The following is a 24026-nucleotide window of genomic DNA, read 5'->3' on the forward strand; positions in this document are numbered from 1 at the left end:
GACTTAACGCTCGTTTGCGACTGCTCTTGTGTGCATACTTGCGTGGGACTTGCATACTAACACTACTGCCACTTACATCTTGAACACTAAAAATTACACTTAAAGGCTACATAGCAAAAAAAATTGGCTTATGAAAATACAACTGTTCATTGTTATTTCATGTTAGCCCAGGACCATTAAATCATGTTAACAGATACAACTTTTGATTTTAACAATGTATTAGTAAATGTTGAAATGAACTAAGATTAATATATGCTTTAGAAGTATTTTTATTTGTTAGTTCATGTTAACTAATTTTAACAAATGGAACCTTAATGTTGAGTTCTCCCAAAAATGTTTTTTTTGTATTTTTCGTGGAAAACCATAATACTCATATTGCTTTAGAATTAATAATCAGAATTAAAAAAAAAACTACAGTGCACTCCAAAACTTTGGAAATGCCCAAGGCAACACTTTTGGACGATATCAGCATAAATCCTTACCATTTTGTGATCACTTTGCATTGATAAGAGATAATAGAAACAATGAAACATTTTATTAAAAAATAATAATAATGAATTCATATAATAAAATATAATAATATAATATAATTAATAAAACACATTGGAAATTAATATATCTATAAATCTATAAAGGTTTGTTGACCCAATAGTCTACAAAAAATAAACCTTTAATGCATTTATGCCAATAAATGATAAATATTTATGATATTTTGCAAAACCCCACCTTGCCTAGGGTGGAAACTGTATATTACCACAATTTACATAAATGGACTTCAGGGGAAAAAAGCAACAAAAGTGTAGAAAAATAAATTGTTAAATCAAGTGATCCTACAAGGGGAAAAAAGTGAAAAATCAAAAAGCAAGCGGCAATGGCGAGGTTGACATTATTCCTGAAAAACTTTGTAGTGCACCATAAGCCTTTTATTACCACCAGCAGTCTCTGGAAAAACACCTTAGTCCTTCTGTATTGAGTTTGTAGCTTAAATATTGTTCTAGGAAGACACAAAGTGAGATATCTCCTTCTCTCTCACTCACTCACTCTCTACAATGCAGTACCAGTGCAGGATGGGGGTCTAATAGACTCTACAGGGACCCAGCATTTAGCACTTCTGAAAGCACTGGCGGGATTCCTCTGCTCCTTCACTGGTTTTGTTTAATACACTATAATACAGTTTTATCCATGGAGGAGAGCTGTTCCATCTCCACCAGCCTCCGGCCTCTTTGATCAGCGGCTATGTCGAACACGGTACCTTCTTTTTGTGCGCATTCTCCATTGACTTGCCAATAGAGATGCCTTCCCAAGGAGTTGTGGGTATTCTCTGTGCAGTGCTTCAAAAAAATTGACTCCCTCAGCCACAATGATGAACTAAATGCATTACAATATGAGAGTATTACTGTATGTCTAAGGCTACATTGAGGCAAAATCAAGGAAAATGTTTTGAAAGCAAAGAGCAAAACCACAAAATTTTATGCTTACAATGCAACAATAAACATGGCCCGACTGACCTCCATCTAATAGAGGGCCTATGTAAAACAGCAACTGACCTTTATACATTATATGCAAAAAATAGCCATGCTGAGGCCAGAAACCCCAAACATGGGATCTCAGGGTGCTGTGTGAACTTTTAATCAGGCAGGTTCCTTTTTTAAAGATCCCAGTGCCAAGTAATTGATCCCAAAAGGAAGGGCTTTCACCCGCAGAGCAGGGGAACGGCCCTCTGTGCATCACAGTTCAGCTACGCTGGCCTATTTTCACAGGGAAGAGGGAGAAAATTAATGAAAACATTCTGAAGCTACTGCGGGTTACGCCAAAACAGAGTTTAGTGACTAATGTGATGGAACGAAGCCTGGAACGGCATTTTTTGAGAAGATTTGACGTCAAGAACGAGCAGGATTGAGTCAAAAATTGAGAGAAAATGAAACATGATATGGGCTAAATTAAGAGTTTTTGTTAGCTGCAATCATCTCAAACTCACAAAACTCTCAAATGTTCTCATTACTTATAAACACGATCAAACAGAAGTGCGCCTTCTCATCTATCTTAAGAGGCGAAAATCGTTTTCCATTTCTGCAAGTCGATGCCATATCCACACGCACAAAGAGAGATTATTCCTAAAACAATTAGTCTTCTCCTTCCCTTGTGAAGTGGAGCAATTGATCTGGTGATAAACAAGAGACTTATGGGCTATTGATTCCGGCCGGGTTTAGTGGCTGCCTAGAATTACAGCTGAATGCAATCCATAGAACATCTCCGCAAGACCACAAGACAAACAAAGAGTCAAGGCTTTTCAGGGAGGCCGAAGACCTGTAATGACCCAGCAGCATTGTACAAGTTTAAAGAGATCGTCAGACTAAGCCCGGTTACATCAGTCAGGATTTATTACAGATGTGACCTACACTTCAAAAACTATAAATCATAAGATATTGTGTATTAATAATGCTAAAAAGGTTGATATAGAGGGTTGATAACTGCCTAGACGCTAGAGTTTACAGAGCAAGAGAATGCTGTGAATGCAACGATTTAAATGAGGATGGTGCGACACAATACGTTTTCTTCAATACGTTGACACTCCATCATGTGTAGCATAGTTTTAGATATTACACATAAAAACGAACAGTTTACAAAAAAAAAATTTGTATATATATATTTTTTTTCTTCTATTTTTTAATTACAATTTTAATCAAAATGTTTTATTTCTTAAATCATAATGTTTTAGCCTTACATTATTATTTCGGCACTATATATTTAATCAAACATTTAATATCATATTCATAATTCATATCATAGAATTATTATTTTTGTAAATGAAAAAAAAAAAAAAAAAAAAAAGTTATATTTTGCTTATATTTTTGTTTAGAGTTACCTAAAAGTGACAAAAATTGTGAAATTCAGAAATGAGTACTAAATACATAAAACCAAAATGTATACCAAGAAGTATTGTTCATGAGCACATGTATGAATATATGAACAATCTAGAGAGATAAGGAGAGGTACACGGGTAAAAAAAACAACAACACAATATCAGAATCATAACACATCATAAAGACACTTTATCAGCCTAAAGAGATGAGACTTCAGAGAAAATGACTTCAAATGATGGCACACAGCAGAAACACGACAGCAAAACTCAATGGAATTAATCAGTCCAGTGCCTTCAGTAATTGTAAATCCTTCCGTGCAGAATTTCAATATAAATAATATATGCTATCTACACACATGATGATGTAATCAACACTAAAGGTGGAATACAAACAACTGTCGGCCCAAGAAAGAAGTGATCCAATACTGAGATCTATAATTGATTTATATGAAAATAAGTTTGGCCGACCATCTCCTGGGTAATCTGTTATGTATGACAGTCGCTGCCAGTTTCATACGAGATACCATCTTATATACTCGAGCTCTTTTCCTCATCTTGCTAACGTACCTGAAGTATGTACAAACTGCAAATAAAGCTATTAAATAAAAGGTAAACACCAGAGTCGCCTGTTGGAGAATAATAAGAAGCCCTTTAATTGACAGATTTGAAATCTAAAGCCAATTCTCCACCGCACTGTGATTCCTGTATGCACGTTGCCTCTAAACTGTCCCATAAAATCCTATCACTGCACTTAATTGTTCGATATCAAGCTGAAGCGTCCAAGGTAATTCAAATGTCTTTTGTGCGATGAATATGTGCAATCGTCCTCTTTTCCTATTCTAATTTAATGCCATCTGGGCCACATGATTGGCCCGGTGTTGCCATTGCTGCCAACCGAGGTCAGCGTAACCATCAAGCGCTGTAATTGAGTAGTTAGTAGCAATTTTCTCCCTTTAATTTCCATCTGCAAAACCCAGGCCTGGCATGGCAAATAGCACATTACACCCGCACAATGCAGCCGAGCAGTAATAACATCATTTCCACAGTTTGAAAACTTCCATGAACAAATGACGAATTGTCAGAGTGTATGTCATCTCATTCGCCTTCGACAGAGATATGTCGATTTCCATTTCCGACAAGATAATCCCAGCTGATTGGGAAAAACAGTGTTGATTTTTTGCATCTGTAACCAGACCCTGAGCATCAGAATCAGATTTATGAAACCCTAATCTATAACGATGCACATCTCCCGCCAAAAAGGACAAGGTGCTACTGCAAACTAATGGCCCAACGCAGTCTATCGTTGTGACTTGATAAGTTTTGCCGACAGATTTATGAAGATCGTAAAGTAAAATCAGGGACAAGAATGTAGCAGGCCGACGTTTAATGGCTGCTTATCACACGAAGGGTTTTATTCGTCACCACGCGTTTATACACACACGCACGGATTGCATTCACGTTTGGCCAAGTGGAAAATGAATGCTTTATTGTCGTCCTAATGATGTCCTTCTCAATATGAAATTGATGTTTTTAAGAAAATGTTATTTAAAATAATGCATTAAGTACTGTCAACTCGAGACACAATTCCCTCGTAACATAAATTTGATTTTTATACCGCTCGTGGAGAATAGAATCCCTTTTTATACAATTTTATAATTACTCTGATGCACTACATCAAAAGGAAAAGTAATAATAGTTGTAATTTAATCTATTCTCACAAATCATTTTCATAAACTCTCCCTCTGTCTGCCTAATGCACGTTTCATTCATTATTTATAATGCACTGATGATGTGGTAATGACAATGCCATTGTTTTTTACACTTAGCGGTGATTCAGAGCTTTCATTATGGGCACGGCGGGCCACGGATTATCAAGGGCAAACAAAAGATAATTAATGACAGGAAGTAGGGCAGCTGAGCTGGCTGGGCACTGCCAGGAACCCCCCGACTCAGGGTTCACCGAGCACAGGTCTATTTAGAAGACTTGGCTTCTGTGAGGACTCAAACAGCATAATTAGTGAAGGCTCCCTGTTAGGAGGGGAATGCAATTTATTTTTACCTCCCCCTCTTCTTTGCACCTCCTCCTTCCATTGACACTTTGGGCCCAATTTGGACATTTTCACTTAGTTCACAAAGTATTAAGTATATAATAGTATCCCAATAATACTAAAATAACACTGGTTGACTTTAATATTCACAGAAAAGCAACTTTGTTTTCATTTAGGCATGAAATTACATTTTTCACATACTGTAACTGTACATCTCTTACCATCATACACTCCAGCTTTTATTTCTCCTCCTCAGATAAAGAAACATTGTGGATGGCAGTAGAGCTGTCAGAACTCCAGGCGTCCCCTGTATGTTGTTTGACAGTGAGCAGGGAATGACAGCTGTTCAGCAGTACAGAACTCAATCTGTCCTCAACTCCTCAAGAAGTGTGCAGTGCCTTTCACACCTCACACACAACAGGAGACCACTGCACCGACTCCACATCACACCTGGACCACAAACAGACAATGTGCTACAGTGACTGCAGAGGTAGTTGTACTGCCATATGCATGGAGCAGCAAGAGTACTCCGTGTGTGTGCCTCTAGTTTTATAATATTGAAAAATGAAGTCAATTAAACCTGAAATTTTTGTGAATGTTCTCAAATGGAGAAGTTTTTTCAATAATGATTCGCTATATAAAAAAATCGATTCATATATATAATTGGAAAACCACATATTTTATTTGCATTATAGATTATTTAATTAAAAAAAGCTAAAAGTGTGCATATAAATATTATACAATATCATAAAAATACATAATAAAAATATATAGAATAATAACAAAGGAGTAATAACAACTTTAAATTTACACAATATAAAATTTCTAGTATAGTATGCTTGTTGAAGTAAACTCACTGACACATTTACCTGGGAATATAAATCAATTTAAGGTTATTTTGTAGCCATTATTATTACTTTTATATAAAATTAAAGTCGTCTAAATTAAAGTTTATGATATGTCCCCATTTAGACAGCAAAGTAAACATTGCGTGTGTGTGAGAAAGTGAGAGTGAACGCACACGGGATTGTCATGTGCATCCACTCTCTGACATGTTTTAATGAAAATATACACACACAAGAACAATCTGACTATTCAAAGAAAGAAGTAAACACAGCTAGAAGAAAGACTTCCTGTGAGAGAGAGTGTGTGTGTGGGGCCCGGGCAAAGTACCCGAAGACCTGTAGCAGACTTGACTGGCATGACACCAAAGAGGAACGCCTTCAGTGTGACTACTAAGAGCTTTGGCAGGATTTTTATTAAGGAGTTGGGACAGCATTCATTTTTAAAACCTCCTCAATAAAATATCATACAGTCGTTACATATTCCTCTGGATTATAATGATATGAATATTTAAATTTAAATGCATTCTGAGCACGAGGTCTCTTCTTCAGTAAGGCATCAGATCTCATTTTCTACTTAAGCTGCCCCATCATGTTTATGCATCTCCACATGCATGATACATATCTCGCTCTTTCTTTTCTTTTTTTTAATCTTCTTAATGCAACCCGGGTAATTTTGCCTGACTTTAATAGGTGATGACTTTTAATTGGTGATCTTTTTTCTCTTTTCGCCTCCAAAAAAAACTATGTAATATGATCAAATGTTCCTTTCATGCAGAACAGAGTGTTATCTGAAACTTCACACTTTGTTGCACTTGAAGAAAAAAATGAATCCCTAAACTTAATCAGTATTACAGTTCATTTCTGATATGGAGAGGTATGATTACTATGTATACAAGTGAAGAATGTGACAAGTACAGAGACGCGACTCAAAAAAAAGACACTGATTAGCAAAGATCTGTTGTGGGAAGATAAGGTGCATTACAAATCACAAAAAGTAGCCAACGTGCACTCATTACATTTTTGGTGGAAGCTAGAACTTCTGTGAAATGGTGGCAGACCCTAGTGATTTTATCTCTGAAACCAAAGTCCTCTGATCTTTCAACTTCCTTGACAAGATGTTGTCGCTTTATTTTCTGATGGGTTCAAAGATGCTGGGAGATCGAGGATCGTCTGACATAAGTAGATGACTCAGTTTAACTGAAAAAATCATTCCTCTCTGCTTTAAGCTACAGTTCCAGCGGAGGTGAGGTCTGTTAACAATTTCTTTGTTTTCAGAGAAAGACGAATGTAACAACATTTTGCACAGAAGAACATGCGAGAATAGAGAAACTAACCACACAGTTGAGTACGGGTCCCTCCTTCAATGTTTCAGCCAACATTTCTACCGTTTCCATTGTTTGGACAAACAAATAGTCCCGCCCCCATCTTTTGAAAATGACTTCTGTTACTGCTTATATGAGCAAACACACTGGCTTAGAAGTACATAGGTGCCGTCACATTTACAGTTGTTCAGCGAATTTCAATACGATTGCGCATTTCATGTGATATTGTGAATCTTCACCATGCAGATTTTGCAACTGGTTCAAGTTGGATTTGCCACATTGACCAACAGAAAGCTGCTTGGTTTGAAAGTGACTTCTGTGTGAGCTGTGCTTCATACATCGCTACACTATTGCCACTAGACAGTCTGCGAAATTTAGCTAATGTGACCACACCTTAAAACCAATCGAAAAAATGAAACATATCAGCTTTAAATAAAAAGTAACTCCCACAAGTTACTGCTTATATGAGCAAACACATTGGCTTAAAAGTATAAAGGTGCAGTCACATTTACCACTGTTCAGGCGAAATCCAGTCATCACAATAGGAATAAATAGTGATTTTGACATGAGGGCTAAAGATTTCCCAATGCAGATTCACTGCGTTGACCAAACGAAAGCTGCTTGGTTTGGAAGTGACTTCTGCATGAGCTTTGTTTTATGTTCTGTGGAGCATAAAAATATATTTTAAAGATTGTTGGTAACCAAACAGTTTTGGTTCCCATTGGTTCCCAATAAAAATCAATGGGAACCCATATAATGGAAGTCAATGGGAACCAAAACTGGTTGGTTACCAACATTCTTCAAAATATTTTTTTGTGTGTGTGCATGTTCTTCAGAAGAAAGCAATGCATACAGGTTTGGAATAACATGAGGGTGAGTGAACGATGACAGAATTTTCATTTTTGGGTGGCCTAAGACCGATCGAAAAAATAACGAACATAATTTTTATATATAACGAAACTCCCACTAGTTACTGCATGTATGAGCGAATACACAGGCTTAAAACTCTGTACTTATGTGAGGACGGAGTCAAAAGAGAGGAACTGATTTCATCCCTCTTGACCCGGCGACCCCGTTTGCCAGAGCCACCTCCGAGGGTGGCGTGGTGGTGTGTCACGGTGGTCCCCGCCACCGACTTTGATGTTTGGGGTGGAGTAGGTGGGTAAATGGCGAGAACGCAGTGTCCTCACATAAAACGGAGACAGTTGCCGGCACTTGGCATTTCCAGTGCTGACAGGCTGGCTTGTTTGTTCACTCTAACGAGCACTCGGACTCCATTAATGAGCGGACTGAATCCATTATCATCATCATTTCAAAAGAGAGCCCTGCACTAAACAGCTCCCCGCATTAGCTGCTGTTGCCCTTGTTGTTTCATTTGATCAGCGGTGGCAGCAGGGACTCGCCCCTCTCTAGCCTTCCCCACAAACACACACATACATACACTCTCCTTTTATTGCCTCCTTGCAATGGCTGTGAATTTGTGGGGAGAAAATTAAGCACAGAGAGCAAGTTACAGATGCTACGACCATGACAGGAGTTAAAATGCGAGCTAACGGCGGAAACGACTTTGGAAGTAGAGATGTGAAAAACGAAATTTTTTAACTATGGCTAGTCAATGGGTTGCATGAAGCAGTAGTCTACTGGTCAGTCTTAAGAAAGTACTGCATAATTTACTGCATGATTTAAAGTCCATTATGCAAATCTGACATGTTTTTGGAACATTCACATCACACAAAATGGTGCTTTGATTAATTTACAGCTGCAACTTGAGCATGAAAAACCCCTCTCTGAGAAGTTGTTTCTCAATACATTCGTTAGTAATTATTTAGAAAATATAACAACAACTATTATTATTATTATTGCTATAATTTAGCAATGTTTTAGCTAAAATAATAATAATAATAATAATATATCTTGTAACAATAAATAAAATGATAACAACAACAGTAATACTAATAGTATTATTATAATAAATTGTTGTTGTTATCATTTTTTTTTAATCATTTTTTATTGTTATCAATAAAGTTTTAGGTAAAAATATTAAGGGCTGAAATTGCTTTAAATAATAATAATAATAAATGATATCTATTATTGTTTTTGTTACATTTAGTAATAATATTTTAGGTAAAAATATTAAGGGCTGAAATTGCTTTAAATAATAATAATAATAAATGATATCTATTATTGTTTTTGTTACATTTAGTAATAATATTTTAGGTAAAAATATTAAGGGCTGAAATTGCTTTAAATAATAATAATAATAATAATAATAAATTATATCTCTTGTAACATTTAAAAATATAATAACTTTATTATTATGATTATTATCATTGTTCTATTTAGCAATAACGTTTTAGCTAAAAATATTAAGGGCCAACAACAACAACAACAACAACAATAATAATAATAATAATAATAATAATAAATTATATATTAAAAAATATAATATTATCTATATATTATTTTTACTTAGTTTTCGTTACAACAAAATTAAGGGATGAAATATAATTTTAACAAAAATTTAATAATAATAATGTAAAATTAAAAAATATAATGACTATGTATTAACATTCTTGTTGTTATATTTAGCAATAATGTTTTACTTTAAAATAGAGCACTGCTTCTAAACACAAAGGGAGTAAAAACAGCTAAACTCACTTGTTGACCTCACTAATCGACCATCCTGACCCATCCCTATTAGAAAGAGAAAAGAGCTGGGTGAAAAAAGACAGCGAGCAGGAGAAGCCCATCTTTTGTAAATCATAAACAATCTAAGCTGGTAGGCAGTATATGAAAGTGGGCGACGATAACATTTCCATCTCTTTGCCACCTTTCTAAGGGACATCAAAGACCCAATTAAGGCCCTCTGAGCAAATGGCGTATGTGATAGCAGCTCTGGAGATTTGTCACAGAGTCTGTGTGTGGCTGTTGACGCCCTAACTCACTGACAGCCTCCTTTACAATCCCAGCCCAGCTCCATGTGCCCCTCTCTTTCTCTATCTGTTAAAGGATTTTAATTAGGCCTTGCCTGCTCAGGCTCACACAGCCCTTTTGTATGTGCTGAATGGTACAAGGACTGTGATTTGGAAGCCCTTCACAGGCAGTCACTGATGTGAGAGAGAGAGAGAATGAGAGAGCGATTGAGAGGGAGAGAGAGAGAGAAAGAGAAAGGGCTCTTTCATTTTGATATGTGCTACTTCACTACACCAAGCCCTTTCCCCCCCACCCTATTGTACGAACTCCCCTTATGAAGAACTGGAAAATATTCAAATGTTAACGTGCCCGTGTTGGCTTTGATATTTAAGACAAAAGGGTACAGAGTGAGACTTACAGTGACACTTCACAAACTGGAAACGGGACATTTCATCTGACGCGTCATGATCTACCAATACGCTTTCAGAGCGTGTGTTTGAGCGGCTGATGTCTTTAGTGTGTATGTGCATGTCAGAATCTCTTCCAAAAACAGCTACTTTATTGAGATTCTTTTCTATAATAACACATTTGACACAGAACATTATAAATGTGCAAACCAATATGCTTAATAATGTGTCTATGCATGTCAGATTCTGCTTCAAATAAAATCGTAAATACAATCTCCTTAACGTCTCAGTTGTTTTTCCTACATTTAAAAACATTTGGTGTAGAAACAATTTTCAGAAATTGCTAGCAAATTTCACAATTATAAAGAAATGGCAAGTAACACATTAAATAAAATGTGAAATTTTGAAGTTAAAAACATTGCATTTGCTTGTGAAACTCCAATTTTGTTTTATTGATAACTTTGAAATATCCTTTTTTAAAAGTGTATTCAGCAATGAGATTATCTGGAGATCAACTTAAGAGTCCCTCCTGTCACTTTTTTTTATTGAGAACAGAAATCCCAGTTATTTTATAATTAATGACATATTTAAATATTTATTTTTCTGAGCTATACTATCCAAATACATTTTTCAGCTATTAATTTTACTGTGTGTCAATAATTATGTCAAGTTTTATTTCCCTTGAGATACAGTAAAAAAAAAGCTCTCTTAAAAGCCCGAGCTTAAAAATAAACCAGGTCAACTAAGTCAATAATTTCCTTAATCGATTTAGTTGAATTGAACTTTCAGTTAATTTCCCTCTCTCTCTTTCTCTATATATACAGTATACAGCCATTTTTATCAAACATTTGCCACAAGAACCCTATACTTTGCATGGGATTGCATACTAAACATCTATTATAACATTAACAGGATAAAAACAATCTGATACATACATACACATTATAGCCTAGTGTGTGTTTCCTGTAGCACAAGCAGCAAGTGCATCTATACAGAGTGCTTGATATCGCCAAGTCTCAGATCTTACATGCCGATGGCACGATGCCAATCGCCATCCTCCCCTTTGTATCTTTCCAGTGCAGGGGCCTCCGTTTACGAAGTGTGCCCAAAGCAGGCAGGCAGTTATGCATCGTAACCCTCCCCAGCCAAGACGCAGTGTGCTGGGACAGTGTCCCCCACTCTCACTCCCTGACATTCCTCTCTGACAGCCCTTTACATCTGCCTGCGCCGCACTCCGTCGGCAGACAAAGAAATTAATACCCCAAGTGACTGTGTTTTAATTAAGCAATTTCATGCAAATTACACATTTTAGATTGTCAAATAATATACTGCGCAAAATGGAAGGCTGGCTGATCTGATATGCATGGAGCGTTTTTCTTCCAGGGCACTGTGCATACATGGAAAATGAACAAAAATGCTAATTTCTCATCTATTATGCAAACAGTATGATACTTCCATAGATTTGCGCGCCTTTGCCTCCATTGCCTTTGTATTGTGTATTTAAGGTGCTCGAGTGTTTAAAAGTCTTGTTTTTGTACCCTTTTGAACACTGTTTACTTCGGTTTTCGGTTTGCGCCACGAATAAAAATCGTGCTGGCAAGAGTTCAAGTTTATTTTTGTTTGTTTGTATTAGTCTATTTAAATTACATTGAACACAAATTAGCATAATGAATCACATGAATGCATAATGAACAAATTAAACCTAAATAAATAAATAGCCATAATTTTAATGCCAATTATACTGGGAAAAAATAATGTCCTTTCCTGCCTTACACTGTTACGAGATCAGCCAATATTACTAACAATATGTACAAATTATTCAAATGTGAACAAAAGCCTTTTTTTTTCTCTCCCCAAGTTGATTTGATTTAATATTAGAGTAGAACTGCAGAAAAAAAAACCTCTTGAAACCTCAGGCACAAAAGTCGGTGAGCACAGGTAGCACAATGAGGCCCTCATTAACAAAGGCAAGGGAGGATTCTTGCTGTTTCTTTGTGATTCAAATACATTTAATCAAAGGTTTGTTTCAATATTCTGGTACTTAATAGTGTACATTACCGCATACAATACGTCTGAATGAATTGAAGTCTTTCTAGTAGGCTTTTTAATGGGAACAAATAGCAGGATAGGAGTAGGGAACCGAAGCGGTAATGGCAGGGTACGACATGGCTGTTGACGCGGTTTCTTCATCTTCAGCGTTGAGTTGTTCTTTAAATGGACCCTCATACCATAATCGTTCCCCGTGCACATTCAAATCAGGAAACAATAAAGAAATGGGGCTCCACACCAGGTCTAAAAGATCCTTTCCCAATTACGAAGCTTTGAAATCAGACTGATGAGCCCCTCCTGTGTTTGTGTGCTAGTGTGTGTGTGCGTGCAAGTGTGTATGAAGGTTTTGAAGCGATCCACTCACCTTAATCAAGTCAACAAGGGGGTGGAGTTGGGTGCCTGGATGGTGCTCGTGTGTGATTGAATTTTGATGTGCGTCATTGAGGCGTGCTTTCCAAGAACCGAACTGGCGGGACTTTTCCAAATGCACTTCATGGGAAGGTCACATGCATCTGCAGGGTCCAGTACACTGAGGTCAGAGCTGTTTGAGGTGAAATAATGTTTGAGTCAGGTGAGGAACTAATGGTCAACTTGAGCAAAAGTGGAGATCCAAGTTGGAAACCACAATCCAGAACAGCAGAGAGCAAAGGCAAAACTATGCTAAAAGCCAATAATAAAACACAGCTAACCATCAGACCATTCCATATTTACTTCTGCTGTTGTTTATGCATGTAAAAAGTGGTAAATTTTGCATGTACTTTAACATTTTGTTGGGTTTTTGTAAACAGCACTTTACAAAAAGGTTTAATTTGCTAACATTAGTTAACTACATTAGTTAACATGAACTTACAATGAACAACACTAAGGCATTTATTAATCTTAGTTAATTTCAACATTTACTAATACATTATTAAAATCAAAAGTTGTATTTGTTAACATTAGTTAATGCACAGTAAACATGAACAAACAATGAACAATTGTATTTTTGTTAACTAACATGAACAAAGATTAATATATGCTTTAAAAAATAACATATCACCCATTGTTACCTAATGAATTAACTAATATTAATAAACGAGACCTTATTGTTAAGTGTTACCTGACTGATTAATAGTTACATCATTCTCAAATTTAAAACAACTTCATACATTTCTATTTCTAGGCGTCAAATGCACATTTATTTTAACTGATAAAAACATGCTCTGCAAAATAACATTTCCATTCCAATATACTTCAGGTTCTGTATATTAATTCATTCTATTAATTCTTGAAATTGAAAAATAAAGTTTCAAGTGTCTTTTTTTCAAAACATACCAAATGTACACATATTCCAGAGGGTTTAAGAAAGACATTTTGGTGGTTTGGGCCTAAAAGTGGGGTGTACTTCTTTATTGGTGTTGATGTTCTTCAAGAAAAAAAAAGGTTCCTGAAAGAACTGTTCACTGTTACTATCATGTTATCCACCTTATTTTACAATGCGGAAGCCGTTTTCTGTGGATGTGCGAGACTTCCAGTTCATTAGCCGCTGTAGGGAAATTTGCAAATGGCCACGCCAACTCTTACAGGGGAAAAAAGTGGATATGTTAAAAAAATTTGGATATCATCTACCTTTAAAACACATCCAAAGAAGCAAATTAAACTGCTTCAAGACGAGCACTTCCACAAGGCCTCTTGTTTCGCTACCCTTCCCCTCTTTCATTTCCATCTTAACGTTTCCCTCTCTGATCTAAACAAGGAATGTGATCAAAATTTGAGGTCCATTCTGTGTCTAACTTGACATGGGCTGTTGAGTGAACCGGTGGCGTCAGGCGGCCCATGGGAGTGCCTGCCGTCCTGCGGTCAGCCCTGCAGATATAAACACCACTCCAATGACAGAGCGGGGAATCATGAGCTGGCAGACAGGCGTTCTCCCTCTGTTCACTGTAACAGGATATTAAACAGTAATTATATCCTGAGGCAATCTGATTAGCACAGAGAAAAAGCCTTATTGATCCCAGGTGCGGATTAGCAGCCGAGGATAAATATTTATCCTGCATCTCTCTATGATGGTATAGAGCCACTCAAAACAGGCTTGTCAAACAGAGAGAGTTTATGCCAGTATCAAGATGAACCCAGTCTGTATGAGATGATGAGTAAACGAGTTAGAAATGGAAAGCTGCAGAGAAACGAAAAACGGGATAAATGACGTATGAGGCTGTGCATTACATCACTTACAAAATTAACTCTAAGTATAAATATAGACCGGTTTAACTCACTGCAGACCTGGCACAGAACTGGAGAAGTTCACTTCAAGACTGTACCACAAAACAGTGACGGTATCTGATATTGATGGTACCAAGGTACTTTTATAGATACCAGGTACTAAATAACTAAAATTCATTTACCAGGGTATTTATAAAGTACACTTGCAGACAAGTAGCAAAAACATGGTACAAATGTTTTATTGATATATACAGTGGGTATAGAAAAGAATGACTCAGTGATTTTGTTTTTTTTCTTTCATTTTTTTCTGACATGTTGGTGTTATATCTTTCACTTGGATGTTATAAGTTGCACTGAGTAAAGACAGCAGGATAAAACAAAAACTGTGTCCGTCTTCATTTCAGGCAAACAAAATGTGATCATATAAAGGGGGTGATGCTTTTCTATACCCACTGTAGCGTGGAAGTACCATGATGTATATAACAAAGCCCCTTCTGATACCACCAATGTACCATGCTATTACCACAGTACTTTTTCAGGTTCTCCAAAACCTTTCAACAAATAATATGGTAATCCCATACTTTACCATGGTTCATGTCCAAAACTATGAATTACCATAGTACTCAAAGTATTTCAAAGAATACTATGGTAATACCATGATACATATCTATAAAACATGGATTAACCATAGTACTCAAAGTATTTCAAAGAATACTATGGTAATGCCATGGCACATGTCCCAAAATTATGGATTAACCATCATATTCTGCAGTTTTTTTTAAAGAATACTATGGTAATACCATGGTACATGTCCAAAAATATTACCATAGTACTCTGAAGTATTTCAAAGAACACTATGGTAGTACCTTGGTCCAATAAACATGGATACTTCGTAGTACTACGTAGTAATAATTTGTAGTACTACGAAGTATTACAAAGAATACTATGGTAATACCATGGTATATCTCCAAAAAGCCATGGTATTATAATTATACATTTCCAAACATTCATGATATATGATGGTTTCAAATCCAAAACAAAACATTGTGATACAGTTACACTCCAATTTAATAGAATACCATGGTAATCTTATGGTACATGTCTGAAATTCCTGCTATTATCATTGTACCCTGTTAAAGTACATGTATAGCTGTGGTGCTCCAAAATATATCATAGAATACCATAGTAAAACCATGGTATTTTTCTCATGTTTCAAAGTCTTTCACAAAGTTCGCGCTATTGTTATGACCGCTGCTCAAGACGTGATTTGCTAGAAACTGTTCCCTGGGAATGACGAGTCTCTCTTGCTGAGATGACGGGGGGCACAAACATCCTTTGCGGTGTGCTGCTCATTAAATCTGCCTCTGGGTAATCCAATTGATCTGCAATTCGTTTTAAGTAGCATTAAATCAATGCGCACAGACATGAAAAGCCAGGCTCCTCGTTGCCTTCAGTGGAGCTACCTGCAACACTTTGTAATATTGATAATACGCCACTCTCTCCATTTAAGCTTCCTTTTTTTCTCAAGCAAATGATAGCTGTTTGTAACCGGGCCTGATCAGCGGGGTAAGAAAAGGGAGTTGAATGCCATGGGGAATTAATTTAAACTCTTTCCATTTGAGCTTCCTTTTTTTCTCATGCAAATGATAGCTGTTTGTAACCAGGCCTGATCAGCGGGGTAAGAAAAGGGAGTTGAATGCCATGGGGAATTAATTTAACTCTAGAACAATGCCAGGAAACGCGACGCTTTTCTCTAAGACTGCCTGTGTGCAGAGATAGTGTTTATCTTGAGTGTAATCCCAGCTTCTCTGCGTCTTTAGTGGAGACTGTGGGCCTAAAGCAAGACAGACGCTGTAAATAAGGATTTCCACCTGGCGTTGTACACACCACACATGCTAAGTGAAGGACTTTACTGTCTAAACACTAGGGGAGAGGGATGAGATGTGTCAGTGCAGTACAATAACTGTTATTCTGAATGAGAATTATCTGATTTTACACTGAAAATATCTAAAAATACTTGAAAACTTGAGAAGCAACACTGTTTATGATGCATGTTTAATAAAAAGTTTAATTTGTCTTTTTTGACTTGTTTTAATGTCAAAGCAAGGGGGGAAAATCAGCCAGTTCGATAAAACAAAGTACGCTTATATTTGAAATATAATCTATGAAAACAAGTCTTAGGCCTGGTTTCACAGTCAAGGCTTAGACTAAGCCAGGTTTAGGCCATAGTTCAATTAGGACCTTAGAAAAAAAAAAGTTACTGGTGTGCATATTGAGACAAAACAATGGCACTGATATATTTTAAGATATGTCAGTGCAAGTTTCTTTCAGCTAAAACAGCTTTTTAGTCTGGGACTAGACTTAAGCCTTGTCTGTGAAACCGGGGGCAAATATGTTATCCAATGTTGCTTAATTCTCAAGTACATTCATCCTGTTTTTAGATTTATTTATTTATTAACTGGAAAACAAGTAAAAGAAATTAAAAAGTCATTAATAAATAATTGTTTGATAAACTAAGCATCCTTTTCAAAATATGACAAGTGTGTCAGATGCTTTTGGGGTAAGCTGTTCCACTCAAATGCTATCACAGATACTATTAATATTACTAACACAATTTCAAAATGTTGACATTTGTTGCACTCAGGGTTATTACAGGTAGCTAAAACTAAAACCATAAAAAATGACTAAAACTTTAACTAAAAGCAAAAAAAAAACAGAAAATGTAAAAATAAAAAAGAATTCAAACTATTAATAAAAACTATAACACTAGTTGCATTAATGTACATTGAAAAACATTTATAATATTAAATATCCTGACTTATTTATAAAAACATGAAAATCACTCTGCAAAACAAGACTTTAAAATGGCACTGTTCATTAATAAATTGTTTTTGTGTTCATATTTAGTTCATAACTAGACCGTTTTTTCCCCCCATATCTCTGTTGCTAAGTTCTTCTTATATCAGTTTAGCAGATGTCTTGAAATATAATTAGGCATATTAGTGTCCTCTTAGTGAACATCTTAAGTAAAAAGTGGCACAGCTTACCCCGCACCTCACTGATAAATCACAATATCAGAATAAACGTTGACCGGGGTGAAAGCATTTCCATATTAATAGTATATAGTAGAGAGGTGAAGGATTAAACAAACTAAGTAATTCCACAATTAAAGCACTGCATCACATCAGGCATTATTACAATTCCTGCTATTGACGAATCAAACTAAATAAAATTAGAAATGGATTCCAAAAGCAAGCTCCCGGTTTGATGTGCAGCCCTTCATCTGAATATTACAGCGTAATTAGGTCAGGCTGTTGAATTTTTAATGCTCTCTGAAATCATATTCGTGCTCGCTGTGTGTCAGGTAGAGCCCGGCTCCGACGATACATCATCATGCAGTGACACCAACATAATGGCCATCCCTTCAAATGTGTGACCTTTTCCAAACGTGCACAGCCCGCACATATTCAGCCCCTGCGTTTGGCAGGAACCCCCTCACGTGTCATACACACCGGAGGGAATGAATACTCAATACTAAACTATGAAATAAGCCTTTGATTCATAATTATTATAGACACTTCAGGACAGTTTTACAGCTACTGTATTTGGTGTACAGTACCACACCACTTGTGTAACTAATCGAGCAATATTTATGATATGAATGATATCTCAAATCCTAGGACCTGAGGAAAGGTGTGCAACAGCTTTTTTCTATTGCAGACTTTAATTTATAGCCAATTAAAAAGGCAAAAATATCTAAGACCAAAATACCATTTAGATTTGAGTCATCTATTAAATTGGACCAGTAAGAAACCATCAAGCAACCACATATTAAAACCACCCCGACCACCTTAATTGCACAGCAATTCACAGCAACGCTCTTCGACTTTGGACACGCTTATTGTTGAGATTTTATTAAAATATATTTAAAAAATATTTACATTTTTACTTTTTATTAAAATGATTTAAAGTAACAGATTTTGCCATTTTTTCACTATATTTTTGCAACTTTTCCAATAGCTTTTATGTGTAAATTGCTTTGTTTCACCTTTAAACTATAAAAAATTTCCAGTACTACTTTGGGGTAAAAATAATACCTTGTTCTGGCTTATTTATGAAAATTGTGCAGCAAAATACGATTTTTTTTTATTTTTTTTTTACGGCAATTGTGCATGAATAAATAATTTATTAAAATATATTTGAAAAAATACTTACATTTTTATTAAAATGATTTAAATATTAACTTAACAGATTAATACATTTTTCACTATATTTTTGCTACTTTTTCCAATGACTTTTAGGTATAAATTGCATTGTTTTACCTTACCCTGACTTATTTATAAAAATGTAAAAATTGTGTAGCAAAATAAGACTTTTAAATGGCAATTGTGCCTTAATAAATTTACATTTAAGCCTAACCTTAACCCTAAGGACATGTACTTTATATTATGCAGTACTTTTGTGTAATTACACTGTAACAACATCATCTTAAAATAAAGTGTAACCAAATTTTCTATAAAATTATGAATACATTTAAAATGGATGATTTAAACAAAATAAGCCTTTGCAGAGTTTTCAAGATCACTTTGCTTCGCATTGGGTCCTGATCATCCTGTTCATCCTGTTTATTTGACATTGACACTGTCACTCAACTATAATTAACTGAAAAAATGCCTAGATGTAAAAACAAAGCCCATGCATTTGCAAAACCCATTAGTTTTCACTGCTTCCTAACAATTGTAACTCTTATTTTATTTTGAATTTCTGATCTCATTATTAAAATCTCACAAAAATTTAACTATCCACTGTTTGGATGCCCTAACCTCGCTCTGTTGTACATGAGGAGAGCGGATACTCCAGTCTGGAGTGGAGGTGGCCATCGTAAGGCCACAACAAAGAGCCCTTTCTTAAAACAGGGTCTTTAATGTGAACAGCTCTATGAAAAAGGTTAAAGGTCAATGGTACCCACTTTCCTGACACTTTTAACCCCCTAATAGACAAGAAGAGACAAAGCACACAATTATCACTGCTCTCTGCCGGGTCAGACAGGCCCTCTCCTATTAAAACAGATGGAGGAAAAAAGGTGCGAATCAGGAGAGAACTCTAGCTGACACTTTGCTCACCCTCAGTGTGTAAAATCCTTCATTAGAGAGTGATAGCTCATCCTGCGCTAGCTTTTCAACCCAAACCTCACTCCTGATCCCATAATTATCCCAAGATGGAAATGATTGCATCTGGAGTTTCCAAACTGACAACTCTATTTGCACCAAAATAATCCTCTTTCTTGGCTCCTGATACCTGAGAATAATCTACCCATTGGAGCGGGAAGGAATCGCATCCCCCTTCTCGTGCTCAGACGAAGCCGCTCTGTAATTTAGCCATCCTGCGTGGGATTTTTGAAGCATGGTGTATTCTAACTGGAGCTTTTAGCTTAGCCTGTTATGCTGTAATTTAGGCCGGGCTCGGAGGCTGACAGCTTACTGTTGTGTGTGTTGCATGGATCTAAAGATTACAGCACCTGCCAATAAAATGCATGACGGAGCGCGGTTGCGAGCTCTGCGTAGACATGGTGTGAAACTGACCCTACAGTCCTCCATGGTATCCATGTTAACACCCTCAACTATAACTGGGTTTTTTACAAAGGTCAAAAGTTTGGGCCTTAAGGCAGAGCTAAGCTTTGATTCACACGTTTGTGTAGGCCTACAGCAATGTTTAATTTCAGATTAAAATCATTCAGAGAAAGCATGAGGAAACACAAGGTAAAAAGACAAAAGATATGAAAAGCACACATTGCATGGCAAATTGAGTGGTGCTCATGTGGGTGATGAGGGTTCGAGTTTACAATTCTTGTTATGCCATCTTTTGATAATCTCCTGTCCTTTCATAGCAATAAAAATGCTCAAATGACTAAAATTAAAATTACATATAAGAATTTAAATGTTTCAAATTAAAATATGAATTAAAAACATAAAAATATATATTACAAATAATTACAAAACAAAACTATGTAGAATATAAACTATTAATTAAAACATAAAAATACAATATTTAATTTCAAGTTAAAATCAAATAGTAATCAAAGCGATAATCAAAGCAATAAAAATGTCCAAAGGTGTGTGTGTGTATAGTGCAAACTGCAGAAGAAATGCTAGTAAAAAATGCAGAATAAGAGAAAACATTATTGAAACATGTAAAATAAAAAACTACTAATTAAAATATAAATATATAACTATTTATTTCAAGTTAAAATAACATTTAAATCTTTCCTAACAATAAAAATGTCCAAAAATGTGTGTGTATATATATATATATATATATATGTCTGTGTGTGTATAATGCAAGCTGCAGAAGAAATGATTACAAAAAAAAAGAGAAAACGTGAGTCACGCTGGCTAGAAAATTAATAGAAATTGCACCTTAAAACAGCATTAACTACTTATGAGGCCCATTCATTAACCGGCCGGGTGTTAATCCATCACTGAGAGAAAACCATGAAGGATGTCCTCTTACAGGGCCCTGGCAGGAATAATCACACTTTTCTGAAATTAAAATTCAGAGGAGGGTCCATGTATCACCGGCTAGTGAGAGGCCTTGAGATAATAAAGGCAACGTAGGTAATAATAAATAGAAGACAGCGAACGAGAGTCAAAAATACCCCAGCGAGCGCTGGTACAGAGGCATGTTTGACAGTATCGTGACCAGTGTTGGGAAGGTTACTTTGGAAATGTAATAGGTTACAGATTACAAGTTACCCTATTTAAAATGTAATAGTAGTGTAACGTTTTCAGTTACTTTATTAAAGTAATGTAACTGATTACTTTTGATTACTTTTCTAAATTTCTAATGAATGTTTATTTGCAACTGTTAATCATTTTCAAACATTTACACCATGCCGGGTTAACCTTACAGTAGTGCTCAACACTGTCAGACTTTCAAAATCCTTCATCACTTGAATTAAGATGATCAAATTTGAACACATCCACCACAAAATCAGACTTTAGTACCGCCTTTTACTTTGAGATTGATCTGAAGTTCAATGCAGATTTAAAATCATAAGAAATAGTTAATAGATGAGAAATCTTTGCATAACTACAGGAAACACTGCATCTAACAATGGGTTGGAAAAAAAATAGTTAATTAAAAAATAATAATAAATAAAAGCATATACATCAACTCAAATACGGTTATCTAATAAGCATGTGTCCTATTCTGTGTACTAAACTCCTGAAACATTGGTGTCTCTTTGTATATGATATGATGATAGTTTTCTCAAAATAAGTAAAATGCTCATGAAGTGACTCAGAGCAGTTCTAGAGATTGTTTATGTGTTCATGTACTCATATATTGAGGCGGCAGAGGCTGAACCACGACGCTCTGTAATTTAGCCATCCTGCGTGGGATTTTTGAAGCATGGTGTATTCTAACTGGAGCTTTTAGCTTAGCCTGTTATGCTGTAATTTAGGCCGGGCTCGGAGGCTGACAGCTTACTGTTGTGTGTGTTGCAGGGATCTAAAGATTACAGCACCTGCCAATAAAATGCATGACGGAGCGCGGTTGCGAGCTCTGCGTAGACATGGTGTGAAACTGACCCTACAGTCCTCCATGGTATCCATGTTAACACCCTCAACTATAACTGGGTTTTTTACAAAGGTCAAAAGTTTGGGCCTTAAGGCAGAGCTAAGCTTTGATTCACACGTTTGTGTAGGCCTACAGCAATGTTTAATTTCAGATTAAAATCATTCAGAGAAAGCATGAGGAAACACAAGGTAAAAAGACAAAAGATATGAAAAGCACACATTGCATGGCAAATTGAGTGGTGCTCATGTGGGTGATGAGGGTTCGAGTTTACAATTCTTGTTATGCCATCTTTTGATAATCTCCTGTCCTTTCATAGCAATAAAAATGCTCAAAAGACTAAAATTAAAATTACATATAAGAATTTAAATGTTTCAAATTAAAATATGAATTAAAAACATAAAAATATATATTACAAATAATTACAAAACAAAACTATGTAGAATATAAACTATTAATTAAAACATAAAAATACAATATTTAATTTCAAGTTAAAATCAAATAGTAATCAAAGCGATAATCAAAGCAATAAAAATGTCCAAAGGTGTGTGTGTGTATAGTGCAAACTGCAGAAGAAATGCTAGTAAAAAATGCAGAATAAGAGAAAACATTATTGAAACATGTAAAATAAAAAACTACTAATTAAAATATAAATATATAACTATTTATTTCAAGTTAAAATAACATTTAAATCTTTCCTAACAATAAAAATGTCCAAAAATGTGTGTGTATATATATATATATATATATATGTCTGTGTGTGTATAATGCAAGCTGCAGAAGAAATGATTACAAAAAAAAAGAGAAAACGTGAGTCACGCTGGCTAGAAAATTAATAGAAATTGCACCTTAAAACAGCATTAACTACTTATGAGGCCCATTCATTAACCGGCCGGGTGTTAATCCATCACTGAGAGAAAACCATGAAGGATGTCCTCTTACAGGGCCCTGGCAGGAATAATCACACTTTTCTGAAATTAAAATTCAGAGGAGGGTCCATGTATCACCGGCTAGTGAGAGGCCTTGAGATAATAAAGGCAACGTAGGTAATAATAAATAGAAGACAGCGAACGAGAGTCAAAAATACCCCAGCGAGCGCTGGTACAGAGGCATGTTTGACAGTATCGTGACCAGTGTTGGGAAGGTTACTTTGGAAATGTAATAGGTTACAGATTACAAGTTACCCTATTTAAAATGTAATAGTAGTGTAACGTTTTCAGTTACTTTATTAAAGTAATGTAACTGATTACTTTTGATTACTTTTCTAAATTTCTAATGAATGTTTATTTGCAACTGTTAATCATTTTCAAACATTTACACCATGCCGGGTTAACCTTACAGTAGTGCTCAACACTGTCAGACTTTCAAAATCCTTCATCACTTGAATTAAGATGATCAAATTTGAACACATCCACCACAAAATCAGACTTTAGTACCGCCTTTTACTTTGAGATTGATCTGAAGTTCAATGCAGATTTAAAATCATAAGAAATAGTTAATAGATGAGAAATCTTTGCATAACTACAGGAAACACTGCATCTAACAATGGGTTGGAAAAAAAATAGTTAATTAAAAAATAATAATAAATAAAAGCATATACATCAACTCAAATACGGTTATCTAATAAGCATGTGTCCTATTCTGTGTACTAAACTCCTGAAACATTGGTGTCTCTTTGTATATGATATGATGATAGTTTTCTCAAAATAAGTAAAATGCTCATGAAGTGACTCAGAGCAGTTCTAGAGATTGTTTATGTGTTCATGTACTCATATATTGAGGCGGCAGAGGCTGAACCACGA

At 35.7% G+C, this 24026-nt stretch overlaps 1 long non-coding RNA gene across 1 annotated transcript in view; it reads right to left on the reverse strand.

The window, feature by feature from the left end:
* Window positions 1-12817: 12817 nt before the first annotated feature.
* The window catches only part of LOC107656349 (uncharacterized), an 18274-nt gene continuing 7065 nt past the window's right edge, over window positions 12818-24026 (reverse strand). The window contains exon 4 of the long non-coding RNA XR_001630561.1: window positions 12818-12988. This is a non-coding gene — a long non-coding RNA (uncharacterized LOC107656349). The remainder of the gene's footprint in view (window positions 12989-24026) is intronic.

Source organism: Sinocyclocheilus anshuiensis, unplaced genomic scaffold, assembly GCF_001515605.1.
Source record: "Sinocyclocheilus anshuiensis isolate Anshui unplaced genomic scaffold, SAMN03320099.WGS_v1.1 scaffold183, whole genome shotgun sequence".
Classification (NCBI taxonomy): Eukaryota; Metazoa; Chordata; class Actinopteri; order Cypriniformes; family Cyprinidae; genus Sinocyclocheilus; species Sinocyclocheilus anshuiensis.